The sequence below is a fragment of the Callorhinus ursinus genome, unplaced genomic scaffold, assembly GCF_003265705.2.
Source record: "Callorhinus ursinus isolate GAN/ISIS: 27379988/994484 unplaced genomic scaffold, GSC_fseal_2.0 scaffold60, whole genome shotgun sequence".
NCBI lineage: Eukaryota > Metazoa > Chordata > Mammalia > Carnivora > Otariidae > Callorhinus > Callorhinus ursinus.
In genome coordinates, this window is record NW_027397122.1 from 1,951,727 (window position 1) to 1,968,638 (window position 16,912).

General features: G+C 37.3%; 1 pseudogene; it reads right to left on the reverse strand.

The window, feature by feature from the left end:
* Positions 1 to 14,510: 14,510 nt before the first annotated feature.
* LOC112809735 (casein kinase I pseudogene) lies at positions 14,511 to 15,949 on the reverse strand (annotated as a pseudogene).
* Positions 15,950 to 16,912: the final 963 nt, after the last annotated feature.

A 16,912-nucleotide genomic window follows, 5' to 3' on the forward strand; every position in this document is an offset into this window, starting at 1 on the left:
CAGATTCTGAGAAACAAACTGAGGGTTTTAGAGGAGAGGGGGTTGGAGGTTGGGTTAGCCCAGTGAGGGAATTAAGAAGGGCATGTACTACATGGAGCACTCAGTGTTATACGCAAACAATGAATCATGGATCACTATATCAAAAACGAATCATGTATTGTATGGTGAATAACATAATAACATAAAATTTAAAAAAATACAAAAAGAAGAATATAGCCCATACACTGGGAAAAAAGTAGGGAACAATAACTGCTCATGAGAGACACTAGACCTTGGATTTATTAGAAAAATGTTAAAATAACTATTACAAACATAGAGAACTACCTCCCCTGCTCATGCTCTCTCTCGATTGCTCTCTCAGATAAATAAATACATAATCTTTAAAAAATGGGGGCACCTGGGTGGCTCAGTCAGTTAAGTATCTGCCTTTGGCTCAAGTCATGATCCCAGGGTCCTGGGTTCGAGCCCCCCATCGGGCTCCAAGCTCAGTGGGAAGTCTGGTTCTTCCTCTCCCTCTGCCCCTTCCTCTGCTCCTGCTCTCTCTCTCTCAAATAAATAAATAAAAAATCTTAAAAAAAACCGCAGAGAGCTAAAGGAAACCATCCTTGAAGAAGTAAGGAAAGTATGATAACAATGTTGAATCAGACAAGTCAACCAAGTTAAGATCAGGTCAGAAGGATGGGCCCTATTCAAATATGACTGGTTTCCCTATAAAAAGGGAAAAATTTAGATAGAGACATACAAGCATACAAGAACACAATGTGAACATGATGGCAAAGATTGAAGAATACCAAAGATTGTTACTGAACCACCAGAATTTAGCAAAGCATGACACGGATTTTCCTTCTCAGCCCTTGAAAAAGCCATCCCTACTGATGCCTTGATCTCAGACTTCACGTTTCCAGAACTATGAGGCAATACATTTCTCTCACTTAAGCCACCCAGCCTGTGGTACTTTGTTATGGCAACCCTAGGTAACTAATTCAGGAATCTAATGACAGAGCATAAAATACATGAAGCAAAAACTGACAAAAGAGCAACATCAGTAAAATGGCAGAGTAGGCAATGCAGAAAAGAAAAAAAAGCATAGCATGAATTGTCAGAACCAACATTTTCAACAATCCACTGAAAAACAGTCAGTGGATTACAATGACCATGTGAAAGTGGACTCAAGAAAAAAAAAATGAATATCCTAAGAAACCAAGTCATTTTTTAATTGCCTCTGCCCCAGCTTCTCAGCATAGTGGCAGTATTGAAGCAGCAGAGTCCTTGCTCTTCATGTGGGTCCCTAGTCTCTGGTTCCAGAGAGAGCAGAGTACATATTACTGTTCAATTGCTGTGTAGGTCTGATCTAAACTGTCTTGGGGAGGGGCGCCTAGGTGGCTCAGTAAGTTAAGTGGCTGACTCTTAAGTTTGGCTCAGGTCATCATCTCAGTGACCTGGGATTGAGCCCCATGTCAGGCCTGTGCTCAGTGGGGAGTCTGCTAGAAAATTCTCTCTCCCTCTGTCTCTGTCCTTCCCCCTGTGCATGCTCTCTCTCCCTCTCTGTCTCTGTCCAAAATAAATAAATAAGTCTTTATAAAAAATAAAATAAACTCTCTGGGGGCTACCCGAAGACTGATACAAGGCACTCATCCCTTTGTTACCAGAATTCAAGCCAGAAAAGGGCAGACATTGTTCAAAAACCCTTCCAGGAGATTTACCCAATACTGGGGCAGAAGTCTGAAGTTGAGATATTCAACAGACCACTGGAGAAATAGCACAATAGAAAATATTTATTGAGAAATTAGCATACTCAAAAGCACACATAAATATGAGGCGATTTATAAAGTTACATGCATGCATACTTCAAGGGACATGCTCACAAGTGGCTCATAAAGACCCTATGCTTTCAGCCTTGGGCTGGTTCCCAGGTTCAATGCAAGCAAAATATAATATTGAGAGAGTACTGCAGTACAGCACTACAAGGACTAGAGGATGTATTTTGTTTTGTTATTTTTGCTCATTTTATTTTCTTTTGCTGTGTGCATGTTTGTTTGTTAGGTCTTAGCCTACAAGGAAATCTCTGTCAAAACATCAGCTGAACATGAGTTAAAGGAACCAAAAAATTCAATAATCACGCACTACAAGAAATACAATTTTATAAAAGTTGTCTGGAAAGTTCCACTAAACAAATGGGCTGCTATAGCTCTTAACAACGAAACAAAACAAAAATACACCCACACAAACAAAACAGGACAAAAAAAACTTAAAAAATTCTAGGGAAGGGGGAGAATCTGATTTCCAAAATAGCCACACTATAATATTCAGATGTCCAGTTTTTGACAAAAATCACGAGGTATGCAAAGAAAAGGGAAAATATAGCCTATTCATAGGAACAAATTAAATTGACAGAAAGCGCCCCTGAAGAAGCCCATACATCAAACTTACTAGACTAAGACTTTAAAACCACTGGCTTAAATAAGCCCAAAGGGCTAATGGGAACCATGAGAAAAGAAATAAGGAGTCAGAAAATAACATATAAAAAATGGAATATCAACAGAGAGGTAGAAACTATCAAAAGGAACAAATAGAAATTATGGAGCTGAAATCTGTAATAGTGGAAAATAAAACCCAGCACAATAATTCAGTAGATCTGAGCTGTTGGAAGAGTAGTTCAGTGAACCTGAAGATAAGATAATGGGAGTTATGGAGTTTAAGGAACAAAAAGAAAGGTGGTTGAAATAAAGTTAACAGAGACTGAGTGACTTCTGGGATATCATCAAGATGTCACCCCCTTCTTCCTTCTTTCTTTCTTCTTGAGAGTATCTCAATTACTAAGAGATGTGCTAAGTACCCTCGCTATGTTAGTGGATATGACTATTTCTCTCTTCAGCTTTCTTTGGGAATTGATAACAATTCTAAGGAAAGAAAAAAACCCAACTATATGGTGCAATGGACTGAATATTTGTGCTCCCCTAAAATTTGCAGGTTGACATCTCATCCCATGTGTGACACTAATAGCAAGTGGGCCTTTGCGAGGTGATTAGGTCATGAAGATGAGATCCTCTTGAATGAGATCAGTGCCTTCATAAAAGAGACTCCACAGAGCTTTCTTGCCCTCTTTCTGCTGTGTAAGTATATAAACAGAAGTCAGTTATCTAAAAACTGGGAAAGGACTCTTATCTAAACCTGTCTGTGAGGTCCCTTGATCTTGAAATTCCAGCCTCCAGAACTGTAAAATAAATTTCTGTTGTCTATAAGCCACTCACTGTTTTTGTCTTCGTTGTAGCCCAAGCTGACCGAACCTGACAGGCTTCCATACCCTCCCTAATCTTGGTCTTATGGTTCTTCAGTGCTTTATTGCTTACTGGTGCTTTCATAAATATTTTTCAAAAAACTGTTCAGTTTTCTTTAGCGAAATGCTTATTTTGAATTATCCAGTCCACATTGCAAGTATGGGAAGTTTTGATATAAAAATTATTACACTGGGGATGCCTGGGTGGCTCAGTGGGTTAAACGTCTGCCTTCAGCTCAGGTCATGATTCCAGGGTCCTGGGATTGAGTCCCACCTCGGTCTCCTTGCTCAGTGGGGAGCCTGCTTCTCCCTCTGCCTGCTGCTCCCCCTGCTTGTGCTCACTCTCTCTCTCTGACAAATAAAGCCTTTAAAAAAATAAAAGTAAAAGTTATTACACTGATACTTGTGAAATAATTTATTCATCCACTTAACAAATACATTAACTGCCAAGCTGTGACTAGGGACCTGAGCATACAACAATAAAAATGACTTATTTTCTAACCTCATAGAGTTTATGTAATAAAATACATAAACACATGAGTAATTAATTAATTAATTAATTAATATTACAAAGAATGGAAGTCGTATACACAATAGAGCATAGTAAAGGGGTAATGAATGATTAAAGCTATTATATTTACATATTAAAATAAAGCCTTTGAGAGTAGACTTGAAAGAAGCAAGGAATACCCCATATGAGGAAAGAGAGCTTCTGTGGATAAAGGAACAATTGAAAAATTTATAAGTAAGAGTTTTTGAGCAAAAGCAAAGATGTGAGGATCCCTCATGATACAGCACAGTAAAAGACAAGTCAGAGAGACATCCTAGAAACAGACCATGACTGAAAAGAGCATGTAGGGTCTTGTCAACCATGATATTATTTTGAATGAATTTTAAATGTGATAAGAACACATTAGATAAGTCTACCAGGGGATAACATGATCTTGTTTATGTTTCAAAAGGATCTGTCTGGTGACTTTGGAGAATAGAGTAAATTGGTATAGAAAAGAACCAGAGAAACAAGTCTGGAGGCTCTAGTACTCCAGAGAAAAAGAGCAGTGATTTGGATTGGAACAGTGATAGTGTGGGTGGTGGGAAGTGGTCAGTACATGGATATATTTTGGAGGAAGTGTGAAGAAAAGGAACTATGAATAAATTATATGAGGGAGGTGAGAGAAATGGAGGATTCAAAGATGACTTCAGGGTCTTCAAGATGAGTATCCTCAGTGGAAGAAGGACGATAACTTTTATTATGAGATACTTGGAGAGTGGCAGATTCAAAAGAAAAAAAAATAAATTCTGGCAGGTGCTGTCTCCAGAACCAATGATTTTGCGGTCAGAAAACTAGCATCCCATTGTAGCCCACAACTACACAGGCTCAGATATAATTCATGAGAGCAAATTAAATTATCACAAAGGTAATTCTGGGGACAGAAATTAGTGCAACAACATTCTAGTTCGGACAGAGGTAGGCAGCTTCCTTTCTAGCCTGAGATTCATTTTTAAAGCTCAGCCAAGATCATTTCCAACAATTGTGTACATGTCTAATTTCTCTTTAATCAATTCCTCTGTGCTTAGGCTCGTCAAAACAGTTTCTCTATCTACAACTGGGTCTTTGAGTTGCAATAATTATTCCAAAACTGACTGCAGCTAACAAACCCTAAAGGATGGGAATCTGGATTAGGTTACCTGATCTAGTTAGTTTTGAAGACAGAGAGGATCTGCATATGATTTAATAAGGAATGGGACACCTGGAATGAAGTGCTTATTGAAAGCACAGCTTGCCTTTATATTTTCTGCTCAAGCCATGGTCGGAACCTGAATTTTCTCTTCTTTTTTTTTAATGACACACCCAGCCATCTCAGTAGTCAGGCAAATTTAACTAAGTATCAGAGAGAGAACCTGATCTTGAAGACTGCTAAGTTGCAATAGTAATTCCCAAACTAGGTGTGTTTTTGAGCCAATAAGATTAGGTCTTTGTTTAGGGAATGAATGATATTTTGAAATTTAAAATAGAAAGATTTGAGAAGATTCAAATAACTCCAAATACCCTAATCCTTAAATACTATTGAGGTCCTTCTCAAAAGTAAACATTTTGGAAACAGCTAATCTTTCCTGATTGAGGACCATATGTTTGCCTTGCAAAGCTACATATATTATCCTCATGCACCAATCTTTCCTAACCTTAAGCAGCTTTCAGATTTCTAAGTAGTGTGAGATAATACCACATGCAACAGTATGTTCAAAAGAGGCCAATTACAGAACCAGCCTGCAATAAGAAATTTTACAAATACAGACTTCTTTCTAAGTTATATCCACAAAATCCTCTGGATGTGTCAGAGAATGGATTCTGGGGTGCTCAACCCAGCAGAAAAACATAACTTTAAATCAAGGAGTGGAGGGATGCCTGGGTGGCTCAGTCGGTTAAGCGTCTGCCTTCAGCTCAGGTCATGATTCCAGGGTCCTGGGATCAAGTCCCACATTGAGCTTCTTGCTCGGCAGGGAGCCTGCTTCTCCCTCTGCCTGCCACTCCCCATGCTTGTACTGTCACTATCTCTCTCTCTCTCTAGCAAATAAACAAAATCTTAAAAAAAAAATCAATCAATCAATCAATCAAGGAGTGGAGCACTTTCTTCATAACAAAATAGGAAAAGATAATGTAACATCACATCACAAAAGGAATTTCATAAATTAGTGTCAACATCAAAACCTTAAAATATGAAAGATGATTCCCAGCAGATTCACAATTAACTACTGTGTTAATTTTGCCCAGAGAAGAGATGGTTCTGGGGGAATGACAATGAATTCACATAAGTTGGTTTAGTTGGTGCTTCCAATTACTACTCCCAATGTACTCTTTTTGCTGAACAAATTAACAAGGTTCTTGGCATGTGGTATGTGGTTATTGATAAAGTAATTGATTTTTTTCTCTAAACTTGCATTATTCAATATGGTGGATCCTAGACAAATATGGCTCTTTAAATTTAATTACAATTAAGTAAAGGTAAATGTTTATGTTCTCAGTCACTGATTGGCTCATTAAACAGTATCTTTAGTTATAGCTTGCATAACCAGAGACCCCCCCTCTTCCGAAGATCACTGGAGCTCCCTTAGTTAACAGGCTCTCTCACAAATGTTGAAGCTTTTAACTCCTGTCATGTTTACTGCTAACAGAATACTTATGAGCCTGTTCCTAAAATCAACACCTAAGGAATTATTTCATAACTTGTTTCATGTTGAAAATCTATAGTCTTTAACTTTTTGAAATATTAGTTTCCCAGAGTGAAAATCAAATTTATAAAATATCTTAAGACAATGCAAGTCAAGATGTTCAAAACTGAAATGATGTATTTTATAACATGTGGTAAAACCACCCTTTAAGTGAATGCAAGAATTGATCTTAAAGTTCTGTTTTTCCCTCATCCCTTCAACTAATCAATTTTCAAATCTTTTTATTTTACTTCCAAATATGTATTTTTCTGCCAGCTGGTCTATTGTTTCTAAATTTTCCATATATCCAAGATATTATCCCTGCCTCCTGATCTTTCTCTCTTCAAACATACTATCCACACATCTGCCACGTGCAAGTATACAAAACAAATATGAATATGTCAGTCTCCTGGTACAAACTCATAGTCAACAGCTTCAACATAAAACCTTGGGTCTTAATTGCCATATACTTGCCTGTAGCTTTTTCACATTCTGCCAGACCCTTCTTTTCACACTGTGCTCTAGGAATGCTGAACTTCATGGGGCTTCTGTTTTGTTTTCAGTGTATTTGTTCAGTACTCAATCTGAAATATCCCACATATTTAATTCCACTGGCTGGCTCTCTCTCTTATTTTTTTAAATTTTGTTTATTTGAGAGAGACAGAGCACAAGTAGTGGGGAGAGAAAGAGGGACAAGGAGACATCCCACTGAGCGTAGAGCCTGATGCGGGGCCCCATCCCAGGACCCCAAGATCATGACCTTAGCCACCCAGATGCCCCTCCACTGGTTGGCTCTTAATCATCTTTAAGAATACAGTTGTAGCAACTAAATAAGATGTGCTCCCTTTTGGCCAGACTTATCCTTAACATTTCCAAGTGTCCAAGGCAAGGTTACACACAGAGTCCTACATTTCATATAATTAAAATCAAGCTAGTAGAGTGTTAACTGAAAAGTATCTGCCTTACTAGAATGACAAAAATATCTGCATAATAACAAATTTAAAAATATATGCAGATCTGTGCCTGTGTCACCAAAAATTGCCAAAATATCAAGGGCCATTGTATTGATTGATTGATTGATGATTGATTGATTACACATCTGGGTATTCTGTTTATAGATAGGAAATGTTTGAGTGAATAAAATAAACACACACATAATTTAAAAATTTGTGTTTATTTCACATAATTTATTTCTCCTATTTATTTGTAGCAAAATTACAAATTATGTTGTTTTTATCAACATGTTTACATAACGTGTGTACTATTGAAAGTAATAGTCAAAATATACAAGATGTAAAAATTTGAATATATTTTCAAAAATAGAGTAATTAAAAAGTTAAGACATTTTAGAATGAAATCTTGCCATTTGCAACGACATGGAGCTAGAGTGTATTATACTAAGCAAAATAAATCAGTCAGAGAAAGACAAATACCATATGATTTCACTTATATGTGGAATATATGAAATGAAACACATTAACATGGGGGAAAAAAGAGACAGGAAAAACCATAAAACAGACTCTTAACTATAGAGAACAAACTGAGGGTTGCTGGAGGGGAGGTGGGTGGGGGGATGGATTAAATGGGTGATGGGTTAAATGGGAGGGCACTTGTTATGAGCACTGGTTTTTGTATGTAAGTGATGAATCACAAAATTCTACTACTGAAACTAATATTACACTATATGTTAACTAACTGGAATTTAAGTAAAAACTTAAAAAAGAAAAAAAATAGTTAAGACATTTTATATAGGTTTTCAAAGTTATTTTTCTTCTAATATCCAAAATTGTTTATTTTAACAGGAAGGCAAATATAAATTATAACTAACAAATATTTAAAAATTAAATCCAAAATAAATAGAACTAATATTTTTATTTTTTAGGATTAATTAGATCTCATGAAATGTTATGGAAGAATAAAAATATGTAAATACTCAGTATGACACTTCAAGCATGTTGCACATACAACTCCATTTATGCAAATTTAATAGTCTATAAATTGTTTAATACAATATCCCTACCTTGTCTGCAGGAGATATGGTTTAAGACCCCCAATGGATGCCTAAAACCATGGATAGTACCCAACCTTACATATATATTTTTTTCCTATACATACTTACCTATGATAAAGTTTAATGTATAAATTGGGCATGGTAAGAGATTAACAACAATAACTATAATAAAATAAAACAATTATTTTTTTTAAGATTTTATTTATTTATTTGACAGAGAGAGACACAGTGAGAGAAGGAACACAAGCAGGGGGAGTGGGAGAGGGAGAAGCAGGCTTCCCGCAGAGCAGGGACCCTGATGCGGGGCTCCATCCCAGGACCCTGGGATCATGACCTGAGCCGAAGGCAGACGCTTAATGACTGAGCCACCCAGGTACCCCTAAAAGAAAACAATTATGATAATATAATAAAATTCATGTGAATGTGGTCTCTGTTTCTCAAAATATTTTATTGTACTGTACTCATCCTTCTTCTTGTGATGATATAAGGTGTAAGGTGCCTATGGTGCCTGTGTTAACTTTATTTCATTAACTTGGTTCATGTTGGAAATCTATACTCTTTAACTTTTTGAAGTGTTAGTTTCCCAGAAGCGAAAATCAAATTTATAAAATATCTTAGGACAATGCAAGTCAAGATGTTCAAAAATAAAGATGAAGTGAGGAGAATGACATTGGAATTGTGATGTAGCATTTGGTGGACCATGTCTTTCTGGATTGCAGTTGACATGGGTAACTGAAACCATGGAAACCAAAACCACAGATGAGAGGGATCTACGTTCTTTTTTTTTATTTTTATTTTTAGATTTTATTTATTTGAGAGACAGAGACAGAGATAGTGAGAGAGAGAGCACAAGTGGGGAGGAGAGGGAGAAGCAGGTTCCCCACAGAGCAGGGAGCCCGATGCAAGACTCGATCCCAGGACCCCGGGATCATGACCTGAGTCGAAGGCAGACGCTTAACTGACTGAGCCACCCAGGCGCCCAAGAGGGATCTACTTTCTGTATTTCCAAATATTCCTCAAGGTTATTTTCCATAAATAATGTAAGTGGAATAGATCCATAAATAATATAATGGATTATCAGTTTTGAGTAATGTACAGCATCCATTTTCATGCTTCTCTACATTTCCAAATTTGTGGGTCCTAAGGTTCCCAGGAATTATTGTGGTCATCACAACAGTTGTGATTTATGAAAAACAATTTAACAAGTTAAACAATCTATCTTTCTTTTCACTGAACACATCTGTCATTCAAACTTTCCCAAACTTCTCACACTGCCCACTCCATGAGTTTGACATTTATAGGATTTATTCAAATTAACTGTTGGCTGATTAGAGGCTCTTGTCATCATCCATCTATCTTGGTACAGGCAAAATGCACACACTTTCATGGCACTCTTTTCTTTTGGGGACCTAAGGCAAGAGATATGCAGAAGCAGGTCCTTGGGGACTGAATGGTGTTACTTACAAGAATGAATGTTCATGATATGGATCAGGCTGAGCCAACAGTGAGCATGGAATCCTAAGTAATGGGGCTGCCTATGCTATTTGATTACTTATTTATTTATTCATCCATCCATCCACTAATTTATTCATGTATTTGTTTATTTGGATGGAGAGCGGTATTGGGTGAGGCCATTTCAAGCACAGAGACCAGAACAGGGACCTTTGTTGTCTGTGTCTAGGAATTGTGTTATCAATTGAAAACTGGTAATAAGTTTTTTAAAGAACATATTTCACACTGGGAATATCATTAAACACATCACCATGGCATCTCTTATAAGAGGATTGTCAGAACAACTCTGTAACACAGGCAGTCTGAAAAATCACTCACCACCTACTGAATTAATATATTTGAAGGTTGTGCTAAGGAACACACAGTATTTTTGACTGGCTTCTTACTGCAGAATATAGTTTGGGAAATTTGTCCACACACCATCAGCAACTTTAAGTCCCATGACACGTTTCACTCCCTTTGCTTAGTGGAAGCCTGGTACATAGCAGGTGCTGAATAACAGAAATTTAGGTCAGCAAAAAGCAGTTTGACTCTCAACAAACAGGTGCTAATACTTTTCAGATAAACAGTAGCAATATATTCTTCCATTACATATAGGAAGAGGTTATTTCTGGCCAGACAAAAGTGGAACATCTTGAGACCAAAAAAAAAAAGAGCTCTAAAACTAAAGAAAGACTCTATAGAGTTATGATGTTTGCCCAAATTTTACTTTAACAAAAAGAAAAATCACAGAAACTGTACATAAAAGAAATTTCCATTTTGTTTTGTGATATCTGAACTAAATTCAAGGAAAAGAATTTTAAAAATTCACATGGACAATCAAGAATAATATTTTAACTAAGTACATGTTTTGTTTTAAAAATCTTATAATTTTATTTTAATAGATAAATATGTTGATTATAAGAATAAAATACAAAAAGTGAGAAAAAAGTGCATGTATGTCTATACATGTATGCATATATGATTATCTATTTACTTCTTTATCAATGCTATATGAATTCTTATGAAAAACTATTTTAATGCATTTAGCATACTTAGCAAGAATTGCTGTATATATTTCCTCATTAATTATTGTACATTCCAACATCAATTTTAAATTTGAAACTATATTTTTATCTAATCCCACACTAATAGATGTTGAGTTTATTTCCAGTATTTTACTACTGTATGTCTTGTAACATTCTGTAAGAGCTGCTGACCTCATTTTATTTCAAATTTGGGCCAAGATCAGGACTGCATTAATCAGGAGTACATGCAGAGCACAAATATATACTGCCAATGCTGCTTGGGGATAAATAAAACAGGTATTGTGACAATGCGGTCATAATTTTGGGATGTGCTGTTACAGCTTACAACCTAAACACCTTGGATAAATACCTCTATATGCACAGAGACAGTGGACACCGCTCTGCTGAAACACGGCAGACAGAGTCCTGCCTCTGGGCCTTTGCATCCTGTGCCTGAGGTTTCTCTACTTCCAGATGCCTTCTTAATTACTTTATCATTCCAGTCTATTCTCATCAGCCATTTTTCTAAAGAAATTTTTCTCACCACCTGATTTAAAGGAATAAAGTTGGAATATTAGATTTTCTTCTTCTTCATTCAGACATAACTAAAAACCGCAGCCAAGATATAGACTATGACTTCCACTGATCTTTCAGATTCTGTCCGGTCTATTTTTTCACCATATTCTCTGAGTCTAGGCTGGTTTGTTGCTGCCTTATCTTGTAGCTCTTACAGTTTTGTTTTATTTTTAATTAGGCAGGTTTTTTTTTAAATTATTTTGAATTTAATGTTACTGAAGGGGATGTATTCTTTTTTAATGTTATTTCTACCTTTGGAATCAATCCAGAATCACATTAGCTCCCCTATCTCCATTATTATCACACTATGCTAAGTCACCATCATCTCCTACAAAGACCATTGCAATATGCACCTACTGTTCTTCTCCATTACTTTCCTACTTAAATCCTTCTGGTGTCTTCCCTTCTCAGCCAGAATAAAAGCCGAAGATCCTGCATGGACTTAGAAACTTTTTATTCGGGTCCCTGTGGCCTCCTTGACTTTAGCCTCTATCCCACATTCACTTAGTTGGCTTCAGGTTCGTAAGCCTCCTGAACATTCTGAAACATCCCCCCAAAAAAATTAAAACTAAAAAAATTAAAGAAAAAAACAAGCACAAGCTCACAGCTGCCTCAGGACCTTTGCACTTGTTTTTCTTTCTGACTGTCATATCATATCAATTCAGGTTTTACTCCTTCACTTTCTGCAGGTCCTCCTCAGAGGCATTTCTCTCAACATACACACATGTACACACTCCTGCACACACATATGCACACACTATCATTTGCTAATCTCCTACCCACTTTTTCTTAGAGGATACAATTAGCAGAGAGGATATTTGCTTATTTATTGTCCCCCTCCCACTTTTGAACACAGCTTCTTGAGAACAGGACCGTCTGTTATGTTTCCTGCAGTACCTTTCAGCCAATGATGGATGTTCAATAAATATTTGTTGAATAAATGAATTAATAAATTATAATGGAATCTAAAACATTTTGACATGAATTAAGTCAGAAATACATTATTTTCTTGCATTTGTAGAGTCCTGAGGGTCTCTTGACATGGTCTAATTAAAGAGCTCCATTTAATGCCTCCATCATTCTGCAAGATTAATGTGGTCACAAAGCAGATGACAGAAATAAGTTTTTAAATTCTTGCATTATAACTTCCAGGTTGAGAACGAAGCTTAAAGAATAATTTATTTACTGTCAGAAATATAGCTGTCATTACACTTTTATAATATAATTAATTCCTCTTTCCTTCTATATATCAAGAGTTGTTTCTTTAACTCATTTAAGTCTAAATCTCCATACTTATTTAAGTAAATGATTATGGAATCAGTAAAATGATTTTCTTGAATTATTTTGAGATGGGCTCTGACACTGATTACGACTTCATTATAATGTGTTTTAGTAAAATTATCCTATTTCATTTTCATAACTGTCCTTTGGATAGGTCCCATGTATAGTTAAAGAAACTAAAAACCTGGAATAGCTAGTATGACATCATAGAAATTAAATGTGATTTCATTGTGATTGAAATCATTCTTTTTAAGTTTATATCTGTCCTACTGTTAGACCATAATTTGTATAGGAATAAGATTTTTTTTTCTAGCTCATAGCCCCCTGGTAAATTAAGAGCATTATTGCACTCCAAAATAAAAAATAAATAAATAAATAAACTTGTGTCCCACTGCTGTTGGGTAAAATCTGGAAAATATTTTAACACCAGGAAAACTCATTTACATACATACAACATACTGTCTTCATCTCCCTCTTTTCAAGAAGATTTCAGCCTTTCAAAGAACGCGTGTAATTTAGGCTTTTGTTTCTTAGTTTGACAAATAATATCAACCATGAAATTTAAATTCCAGTCAATCTTCTAGTTGTTTCCTGAGCACAATATATGGACTTCTTTGTTTTTTGTTTATGGAGGTTTCATCTCAAATGATCTCTTGACCTTTTACACACACCCTTCTGAATCCTACTAATCTTCAGGGATTTTTTTTTAAATCTCCTTCACAAAATCATGAAGTTTTGAGTCTACATTGAGCTATCCAATCTCAGAAAGCATGTATTAATCTGCTTTAACTTAAAAATATGTTAATATCATATATATGTATACTTATATAGGCCTACGTATATATATGCAATTATTTTATGTATATATTATGCATATATATTTATACATTTATTTATTTATGTATTTATGCACAAATTTTTATAACAAACACCAAGACAGCTAATAAGCAGATTTAATAAATGTTAACTTTATGCCATTCGTTATTCAGATAAACTGATTTTAAGAAAACAAGAAATTACAGGTATGTACATAGATGTTTTGTCTCCATTCTCCTTTTCATTCTTAATCTCAGTTCCCCGGAAAACTTTATGTTAATCAGTGATTTCAAAATAAAGTTTTTACATTTTTTTCAAAATTGATATGTAACCACATACTTATGGTACTATGTTGTGTGATTATTGAATTTGCATAAATTATGCCACAGTAGACACATCACTGGGAATTTTGTTTTTTTTTTTTTTGCCTTGGGTTCTAAAATCTTTGTGTTTGGTATTTTTATTACAATGGAATTAAGTTTATAATCATTACAGGATTCCCTGCTTGAAACATTTTAATAGTGTTGCAAAGACTTGTAGAAATAGGAAAATCTCTTGCTATTTGTTGATGGAAAATAATAGTAAACACAAACTTCCAAAATGTCATTTGTAGGCCATAGGAGCATGACCACAACCATATGGGAGGAGATAACCAGTTTCTCCCTTCATATATATTCTTTTTTATCTCCTTGTCATACCTTCCCAAAACAGAGACATTCAACTTGAGGAGTTAGAATGGCCATCTCCCAACATTAAAAACAAAAAACAAAACAAAAAAACCCCTGCACCCCCCAGTGGGTGAACAAAGTAGAGTAGTGACCTAGAGTTCCGCTGGGTAAGCCAGTCCCTGCCCACTTGAGGCTGCTTGCTGGGCTGCTTTCTGCTTTAACACTGTCCAATCACATGTGCAGTCATCTTGGTGGTTCAGGGTCCGGAAAAGAACCAGGAACAGCTGCCTCAGATACATGTAATCTGGGGCTTCCTCAAATCGCAGCCACAATAGTTTAAGTACATGGCAAATTCTGCAGGAAACCCCTCAGATAAAACTTCAACAGGTGTGGACATCTCCTTTTCACTCATCTTTTCATCTTTTTGCTTTTTTGTTGCAGCCGTTAGTCCTTGCCATGGCACACTGGTTCTATTAAAATACATTACAACACAACCTAATCATTCCATGTCATCTCGGCGACTCTGTTCAATACCCAGATGTGCATCGACGCTGGCATATCGGGCAGTGCCAGCGAGATTTCTAGCTTCTCTGTATGGTATGTGTTGCCTTGTGCTGCTGTCTCTGTGCTTTTCGGCCAAACCAAAATCAGTAAGGATAAGTTAGTACAGTGACGCCCAATACCCATTCGGAAGTTTTCTGGTTCAATGTCTCCGTGTATAAAAGTCTCTGTTTGCACATATTCAGTTCTACCGATCAGCTAACGTAAGTACGGTCTTCACTGTGAACTTTCTTTTTTTTTTTTTTTTTTAAATGTTTTATCTTGTTTCTTTTTTTTTTTTTAAAGATTTTATTTATTTATTCATGAGAGACAGAGAGAGAGAGAGAAGCAGAGGGAGAAGCAGGCTCCCAAAGAGCAGGGAGCCCGATGCGGGACTCGATCCCAGGACTCTGGGATCATGACCTGAGCCGAAGGCAGACGCCCAACCATCTGAGCCACCCAGGAGCCCTTCACTGTGAACTTTCTGCAACAGAAGCCGAAGAAGGTCTGCGAGGCTGGATCCAAGAGGGCGCAAGACCAGCACATCCTGACCATCCCGCCCTATGTGCGGGGAGCCCACCGCACCTTGACGAATCTGAGAGATTTCGCTCCCGTCCGGCAACGGGGGAGGCCTGGCCTTCTGAGCGTCGAGCTTCTCTGCCACTTCCTCGCCGCTGGGAATGCTGATCGCCACAGTGTCCCCGAAGGAGCCAGACCCGATCTTCGCAACCAGCTCAACCTCCCTCCGACAATGCACTCGGCCTTGGAGCCGCTGCTGCTCGCCCTCCTGAGACAGGAAGATGGAGGCTGGGGCCGAGCCGACACCTCCGAGGGGAGGGCGGAGGCCTCCCGGGCTTCCCTTCCCGCACAATGGCGGGAAACGGAAAATGCTGGCTCTTGCAAGTCCTTACAGGGCCCAGCACCCGCTGAGGGGAATCTGATCGCCGCTATGCAATCAGATCTTTTCTCCAGACCGCAGTTTGTGAGGGGGTCTCGCGATTACCAGGCTGGGCCACTTGTTTCTGGGCGGCCGCCGGGAGCTCGCTTGCATGACGACATCGCGGGGTGGAAAAGGGGCGCGGTGGTTTAGGGCGGCGACCCGGCCGCCACCACTGCCGCCTGCTCCCGTCCGCAGGGACCCCTGTAACTCTGCCGGCGCCGCCACCTTGTTACTCCCGCTCCAGCCAACACAAAACGGCCCCCACTCGGAAATGTTTATTTATGACTCTCACTATTATCAACATTTTAAAAGTTGACACATGTAGGTCTAGTTTGTTACCTTAGACTATTGTGATACAAGATTGTAACATTCACATTTAGAGTTTTGCTAAATTTCAGTTGCTAGAATTGGACGTTCAGGATCATAGGTACCTCATTTTAAGGTAAATAATTCTTGCCACATGCATCTTCCAAACATGGGCTTCCCAATTTACGGTCCTCCCCATAGAACATGTGAATTTCTATAATTCTGCATCTTTTCCAAACTTATGAATGTGAAATCGTATTACCTTTTGCCTAGGTTTGCATTTTCTGATTATTAGTTTGAGCATCTCTTCATATGTTTCTTGGTTACGTGGTTTTCCCTTCCTATATATTACCTGTGTCATAATCTGTGCTAGTTTTTCTATGTGTTATTATTTTTTTTCTTATTTATGTAAAGTTCATCTTTAGGTTATCTCTTATTTTTTCATCAAGAGTCATAACGATACTTTCTTACGTTTTCTTCTTAAAATTTGGGTCAGATATTCATGCCATTAATTAGTCTATAATTCATTCTTTTAATGTGTGAAGTAGGGATTAAATTTCTTTTTCCCAGAGGATATTTTCCCAGGAAAAAAAAATATATGTGTGTATATATATATATATATATATATATATATATAGTCCATTCTTTACCAGTGGTGTATATTGCAACATCTGGTTAAAAAATTTTGGGGTGCCAGGGTGGCTCCGTAGGTTAAGCATCTGTCTTCAGCTTGGGTCATGATCCCGGGGTCCTGGGATCAAGTCCTGC